Here is an 8,592-nt window from a genome sequence, read left to right as displayed (position 1 = left end):
TAAATGGTATTTTCTATGTGTCAATTCTTAAATCTTTTGGTCTTATATAAACACTTTTTTAGTTTCTGAAATGCCGCATCAAAATTAAAGAGTCACATGAGACTTTTCAATTATGCTCCAGTGTTTCTGCCATTGATGATTTAATAAGAATGAACAGAAAAATTGACTTTCTAGTCTTTTTTTTTTTTTTAATTCCGCTCTTGGTTCTCTCTAATTTAGTCTCAGCAGTTCTCACACTGTCTGGGGAAGATCATTACACAGCAGTGGTGTGTCCTGGATTCCACAGGTTAGTGTAGTTATTCACAAGAACAGTTTTTTCTATGATTACTTTAGAGAGCGACTTCGCTTAAGATGCAGGTGAGGAAGATGATGTAGCTGAGAGGATAGAGCGCTTGCCTGTCACACCAAAGTCCTGGGTTCTGTCCCGAGCATTCCCCAAAGGGGATGTAGAATCTATGGTTTCAAAAATGGTTTTATGGATAGTTCACAGTTAGCACTCCCGGGGAGCAGTCTGAGACATTTTCATAGCCTCCAAGCCCAGATTGATGTCTAGAATAAAATCATTTGTACATCAAGGCTGAACTAAATGGAACTGTAGGTCAACAATTCCAGGATCCAAAACGGAGAGGAGAAGGCTCCTGTCACTGTAACCTCGTGGCCAGTCTCTCTGGATTTTGTGCTTCTCCTGAAGGACCAGCCTGTCATGCTGGTATGTGGGCAGGAAGCTGGCGAGGGCCTGCCTGAGCAGCAGCCGCCCTTTGCAAATCATTTTCTAGAAAAAAGCGAAAACAAACAAAAGGATGAATCTGAAATGCATGTAGGTGTGGTGGTGGTCGGTTGGTTCAAAATAAAAAGTAGCAGATGCTGATGGAACAGAAATATGTCAGATATTTAGGATGCTAGAGGACCAATTTACTACACTGCTGTTCATATTTTAGCATAACAAGAGCTGGCCAGGAAGTAATCATGCATCCTGCTGCGGTCTTCACCAATCCATCTTTAAGCAAGCAGTTGAATCCCTCTTCTTACCCAGCCACGGTGACCATCCGCCTGTGGGGTTTGCAGCCTCATGTGAAAGCAGGATCTGCCTGTGTACTTTTCAGATTGCTGCTGTCATTTGTGATTTGTACCATTTTCTGATAAAAATAAGCAGGTCGACAGATAACTAGTTCCTATTGAGGATTTGTGAAAAACATAGGGGAAAAGACAATTTTAAATTGAAGGGCTGGGATTGTAAAGCAAAACAAACAAACAAACAAACAACAACAACAAAAACCAGCCAGCCTTGCCATGAGAGTATAGTGGTCAAATAACATGTTCTAATATTGTTGGATTTTTCCAAATTAAAAATGATAGGTATTTTAAAAATAAAATATTAAAAGGTAAGGTTTTTTTGTTCTTGAAATAGATATGTGCTTAGCTATTCTTTCATTATGTTATCAGGGATATAAAACCGTGAATGTCGTGTGGTCCTACTTTCTTTCATGTAACGTTTGCTAACTGCCCTATTTTTGTATACTTTATGTGTGAGTGTGTTCTCTAGAAAAAAAATCAATACAGTGCCATTGATTAGCAGCACCCAGCCTCCACATTAGTAAACTGAGCCACTTTCCCGATGTCGTTTTTCGTGGCCAGTGTGGCAGGCTGTCTTTAGTGTAAACTGTTGAGCCAGAGGAAAGTAAGGTAGTTTATCTTTTAACAACAGTAACAACAAAACCGGAATAGAGAAATAAAGTCCCAATGCAAGTAATTAGAAAACATTAAAAATCACTCACAGAATTAGCCACCTATCACCATGTAGGAGTAACAGCTTGTCTGGTTCTCAAGGCCTCAAAAGAGGGAAATGAGTGTACTAGTGTATAGAGTTAAATGTGTCACATGGATACCTTAAAATAACTTGTGTGATGCTACAGAAACTGGTTTTTAAATACCTATTAGAAATCATCTCAATAAAGATCATTTCTCTCTGCTCTTACCAGCAATTACATTTAAAAGATATTGAAAGTAAATTAACGATATACGAATTAGGGAAGAAACAGAGCCATTGTGTTTAAGTGGCTGTTTACGCAGAGCCCTTGGACACCAACTGGATCTCACATTTATAAACGTGCCAGTTAAGTAGCATCCAATGCCAAATAATTTGAGAATTGGTTAACAAAGGTTAAATCACAGCGGGGATATTGAAAGAAAATGGATGAACAGATTGTGGACAGGCAATTCCATTCCATCGAGAGGACATCACCCCACAGAGAGAAAGGCCTTTGCATTATTAAAAGCCTGTTCTGCACCACTGTTGGAAATTTGGGTGGATCGTGAGTGCTGTCAGGTTGTCAGGGAAACAGAAATAATGCAGCTAAATGCACAGTCTTCTTACCAAATGGGATAACATGGCTCTTTTGATATTCTAATAGCAGATCTGGAATTTCTAGTGGTAATGTTCATGGAGAAAAACACATTTTCCAGTGTAATTACATTTATACTTCTTTGTTGGTACAGTGGTAATAAAAGGATTTTCTTTCTGTGTGGAGTATTATGCGTGTAATTTGAAAGCAGTGTGGCTTTTCAGAGCTAAAGTTCAAGATTTGTGTTTTGACAACTATTCATTTTTTAATGATGGTGCTGCTCTGGCCCACTGTTGTTATAGTGCTTAGCCTTCCTGGAGGGATGTTTCCAGGGTGAGTGCTAAAGTTGGCCACGTTATAGTGTAGTTTAAAGGAGAAATGTCCCTCAAATGCCTTGTATGTTTGAGGGTGATTGGGTCGTGGAGCATGGTGATAGGGTCCATGGACTCATCCGTGGAGGAGTTCTCGGGTAAATGTGCCACAGGGCGGTGGCCCTGGTGCAGGTGTGTAAGCAGCAAGGCTACAGTCTTGTTCCTGGCCCCTGCCTTCCCTCTGCTTCCCAGCTGCCACAGGAATAGCGGCCTCCTTGGCAGTGCTTCCTACCATGACGTATCTGCCTTGGAGCCAGGTGACCATTCGTGGGCTGAAACCAATGAACCTAAAAAAAAAAAAATAGTCTCCTCCTATAAGTTGTGTCGTGTATTTTGTCCCAGCAATGAGAAAGTGATGAAGGCACATATTATGACCCATACTCTTTTAATCATTGCTGTTTAGAAAAACATCTGGTAGGGTCTATTTCTGGTGGATTTCCTCTGACACACGCTCACTTTCTGGCAGCATCCTTGGGCCCCCATCAAAACTACAAGCATGAAAGGAGAACATCTAATAAGGCTTTGATCAGACACATTTATAATTAAAGTCTTTCAAAAGACAAGAAAATAAACATACTGGGCCTCCCTTCATAAGCTGCTAAGAAAATCCTAAATGAGAGAGGGAATAGAGTTTGATGTTTCTGGAACAAAACCAGTGCTCTGGCCTTAAGTAGTTAAAATTATGGCTCTACCAGTATTGCATAATGTTAAGAATGCTTCTACATTAAATTAGAGAATACTTTATGGATATGGCAGATCCAACTCAAGGATTACCTTTCTTCTCATCCTGGTAAGCAAACCTCTCACATCTCCTTGGTAGTTACGCAATGAGAGGCTCGTCCTCGTCGTATCTGAACGTTCAGAACTCTGCCTGTGTTCCGCTCCCCAAGTCTTTCTGGGCTACTCTCCTCCAGGTTTCAGTTTCCTTTCTCCTGCCCCACTGTGCTGTTTCGACCCCACTGGCCACGTAATTCTGTATCACTTATGTCAACACTACGTCTCAGTTTTAGCCATGACTTAGTGTAAGTAACAGCGATTGATACTCCAGACTGCTAAATTCCTAGCCAGTTCCTCCTTGTTCCAACATCAGGCCGAACTATGTGATCGATGTACACTGCTTCTGCCCAAGTTGTCTCCCACCCATCTTATCACCGTGCAGACTGGGTCGTGTCTGTACTGTGTCCCATTGAGAGGTTTTTCTTTAGCGCACTGTCTGGATAGGAAATCCAAGGCAACATATTTTTAGCACTGCCTGTGAGTTGGGAACAATGTGTGGAGATCTCTGTGAGAGCAGAGGGGGCAGTTCCCAGGGAATCTTCTTAAGCAGGAGGACTGAAAAGTAACGTGGGGGCAGAAATGACAAGATGAAGTTAGAGACCTTCTTTGAAAAGCATGCCACTAGAGAAAGCAAAAGTGTTTGGAATCACTTGATGTTTTTTAAATGTGTTTTTTTTTTTTTTTTTTTTTTTTTTTTGGTATTTTTGAGACAGGGTATCGCTATGCAGTTCAGGCTGGACTTGAACTCACTTTGTAGCCCAGGCTAACCTTGAACTCCAGTGATCCTTCTGCCTCAGCCTCTGGAGTGCTGGAAATACAGGAGTGCACCACCACACTTGGCTGGAATCACTTGAATAAGTAACGGGGATTGTCAGTTCCTTAAGACTGATGTCATGTGAATGCCATATAGTTAGGAATTCTCCATTCTGCCTCAGTCCAAGTGTTAAATCCGTAATGCCATTGATTGCACAGGCACAAAACCCACACTGTACTTGGCAAGCAGAACTTTTCTCCAGGCCAGATTTTCAAGTAGGAAATCTCTCAGAGTATAGTTGTCAGGGGCATGAAACCTCCTTTTACCTATTTTACTGTTTACAAATTTCTATGGCTTCTTTGTTGTGTATTTTAGGCTGAAACACAAATTTTTTCAGTGTAAGATGCAGCTGGCAATACGTTTAGCTGCGTTCATCCACTCACCTCTTGCTAAAACTTTAGGGAGGGAAATTGTAGGATCTCCTGGTTGCCATTCTTACTGTCACTTTCTCATCTAGTCCAAATATTTTTATACTGTGTTTGTTTAAAAGTGAAAATGCTGCCTTTACAGCCAGCCTCAGGGAATAATTTCTTTAGAAAGAAGAACCTTTCATCTCCTCTTTCACTCTTAATAGAAAAGATACTTATCTTCTACCAGGAACTAAATGGGGAGTTCATCAGCTAATCCGTCTCATGTATATCTATGTTCCTTCTTTTACCAACAAAATATTTCACAAATCTAGCAGCAGTAGGAGAAAGCCCTGACCTTGCCTATTTTTGAAAGACTGAAAAGTTAAACTACACCCCATAGCAATCAGTCCTCAAAATCATTTCTCTTCCACTTCAAAGTGGTGTGTGTGTGTCTTTTTTTTAAACCTCTAATGAAAGCATTACAAAGATTAGCTTTTGAAGTGGTGAGCCGCTTTCATTTATGTTCCTTCTGGTATTCCTTCTGCCTCCAGCTAAAATTTAGAACCTTAAAAACTATTGCACTCTGCTACTAAATTCAGTTGATGTTCTATCAAAGTGCATTTGGATTATCAAAGCCTCATTCTTATCTCTCGGCTTGGCATCCCTGAGAGAATGCCAGTCAGGTTAGAACTGGCAAGCCAGCTGGTGGCTGATGCCTACCAGCCAGACCCTGCTCCCTGCCTCTGCAGTGCCTGCCTGCCTGGGCAAGGGAGATCAGTCCTGCAGCACCCTGGGGAGTGACCTGAAGGCAGCTCCCTTTGGGATAGGAAAGCAGGGCGAGTCACCCTTGAGATTAGCAGCTTCACAAATTCAGACTATTTGCAGTGTTCTTTTTTTCCATCTCATATTATAATCTAAAAATACCAGACTTTATTTTTTGGTTCCTTTAATGGTTTCTGACAGCGGGGAAGATTTGAACCATAATGATTTTGTTGATGATTCTTTTTTTATCAATCATCTTTCTCTTCTTGGAGATAGTAAGTTAACACCAGTGAAATAAGCTTTCTAATATTTCCCAGAGTCCCTATAGTTAACTGACTCCTGAAAACATATGTGATTTGGATATTTCCTATACTTTTTTTTCATTTTAAATGTATGACAAATTAAATTTAACTATAGAAAAAAAGTCAGATTAAACCTGCAGGGACCTTGAAGCTTAATTGTTTCAGCTTGATTGACTTGGGAGCTGCCCTAGGGATTGGCAGAGCATGCTTCTGGGTGCATCTGTGAGAGTCACATAAGCCTGATCTGGGGTACTGTGTATGGTCCATGATTTGTTCCTCTCTGCCACTGTCTCCTGTGCTATTTCCTGGCCACCACAAGCCAGGCATCTTTGTCCTGTCATTCCATTCTGCCATTATGTTTCTGCTTTGAACTCAGCAGAACACAGACTGAGTTTACTAAAGCCAGGAGCCAAACTAGACCTCTTCTTCTATATGATGTGGGTGTCAAGCATCATGTCCCATGCAGAAAAACTGACTAATACACAAGTATTTTCACGCAGGAATGCTGGATAGCATCTTGAAATGTATGTGGAAATCCCGAGTCTTATTCAAGATTCTTTTTTAATTTTGGGGATACCATGTTTTAGTAACGTTTATTCAGAGCATAGAACAAGCCAATGCCCTTTAAAATTTTATAGTTTTCTAGCCAGCTAGCAAGTTGTTTAGTGGGATGACAGCCAACAGTCAGTTTTCACAAGCTAAAAACTGATTGGCAGGACAAGAAACTGAAGCCCTGGGTGTGAATATTGAGTGTTCAGTCAGCCTGTCACTCAGGGTCTCTGGGGAGGGCCGGTGAGCACATAATGGATGAGCTTTAAAGTAGAGCTACTTGCACAAGTCAGGTCTTCCTGTGCCCTGGAGGACCATGTCCTCTGCTAGAGTCCTGTGTATGCCTCAGTGGCACACAGTGAATGTGGACTTCGAGGTCTCTGTTGTCATTGGGATCTTTAAATCAACTCAGCTGACCGCAGATTTGAGGGCAATTTAGATGTGGAAAAACACGGTAGATAATGTAGCGAGTGGCCCATCATTCAGCTTCCATAAAAACCTCATTTTGCTTAGCTTTGGGTTGTCCACTGACCTGGACAGTGACCTGCATTCTCCCAAAAGAACTGTGAGACCCAGCAAGGACTGCAGTTAAGTGCTGACAAATTAAATGACTTTATCTTTTTACTTTATATAAATTTTGGGTCAAATCTCCAATAGATGGCATTGGTGGACACAGAATCCTGATTTCTGGCACCATGTTTTGGTAAATATCTTCCCCGCTGCCTCCTCCTTCCCACACTTTTCCCTTCCTGTTTTCTTCTCAGACTGTCACAAGAACCTTCTGCCCATTTGTGGTTTAGATCAGGCAAGCATAGGTTTGAAGACAGTTTCTGTGATGCATAACTTTGATGCCCCAAAAATGTCATTCTAATAGGCGCTTCCACAAGATCTTGGCACTTTTGTTGGGACTGGACACAGTGATGCCCTCCATTTTTATCAAAAGCAAATGAGAAGGAAGTTCAATATTTTCTAAGTTTCTGTACTCAGAGTCAGGGATGTTTAACCAGCAGTGTCTTCCCTCCCTCTGATTTCTGGCAGCTTTGACAATTTCAGATCAAAGTTCATTTTTTCAGATATGTGCTCCTCAACATGGGTAGTCATTGGGAGGTTTTTAATTCTCACATGTGTGCTGTATTTCTCATGTCAAAAGGACATTCTCTCAAGAGAGCATTTAACAGCCCTTTACAAAGTATTTACTTAACTGATGTATGCTTATTTTAACCATTGCTTGCTGAATATTACCAATAAAAATAATAATAATGTATGAGCAAGACCTAGGGATAGGTTTATGTTGAAGCAGTTCATAGATCTACTGCTCTATGAAGTGCCTGTGATTTAGTTATCATGCAGGTGATAAGAGCAAATATGTTTCAGGTATGAAGCTGTTAGCAATCCTGGTTTTCAAATATCAAGGCTGACTTCCAATGTTGTGAGAACTACAAAGGAACAATTTACATTTGATTATAAGAGAATATAATATGTATGTATGCATGATTATGTAACATTAAAGTTTTTAACTGATACATAAAACTTATGTTTTATACATATTAATAGTGCGTGAGTGATGTTTACATACATACACATATATATGTATATGTATATACAGTGTTTATATCAGGTTCAATGTTTATCTCTTCAAATATTTATCATTTCTTTATGCATAAAATATTCAAAGTCCTTTCTTCTATGTCTTGTTGAGATATACAATCAGTGATTGTTATCTATAGCAGTCCCACTCTGCGCTAGCCTCAGAGCTGGCGACTCCTGTCTTTTGGTTTGAGACAGTCTCTTGTTATGTAGCCAAATTAGCCTTCAACTTGCTATGTAACCAAGGGTGGCCTAGAACTCATGGCACTCCTCCTGCCTCCTGCTGGGTTTGCAGGCCTGCATCACCATGCCCATCTTGGTGCTCCTGTCTGTGACTGAGCATCCAGTGGTCAGTCCTCCCTTGCCTTTCCTCTTGTCATTTATGTATAATATTGAATGTGTAATTCAGGTATACCATTATTCTACTACATTTCTAGATGGAGTAGAAACATTCTTTTCTTGAGACTATTTGCATACTTTGTTTTTGTTGTTAAAATTTATTTTTTGTTTTCAAATACATTCACTCATTCAAAAATTATTCATTTTTAGTTAATATCTATTGAGTACCTTCTAGAAATAGGTTATTTAATTATAGAAAATAAGTCATTTTTGTCTTTAGGTAAGTGATTGCTATTACATAGGAATTGTATAACCTGTTTTTGATGAAGATGCCATATTTTTAAAATAAAATTTTTGTTTTATTTCTTAAGATTTGCCTTTTTCCAATCAAAAATAAAT

This window comes from Cavia porcellus, unplaced genomic scaffold, assembly GCF_034190915.1.
Source record: "Cavia porcellus strain 051 isolate PalLab524CR breed Dunkin Hartley unplaced genomic scaffold, mCavPor4.1 scaffold_22, whole genome shotgun sequence".
Taxonomy (NCBI): Eukaryota; Metazoa; Chordata; class Mammalia; order Rodentia; family Caviidae; genus Cavia; species Cavia porcellus.
Note: the sequence above shows the minus strand (reverse complement) of the source record.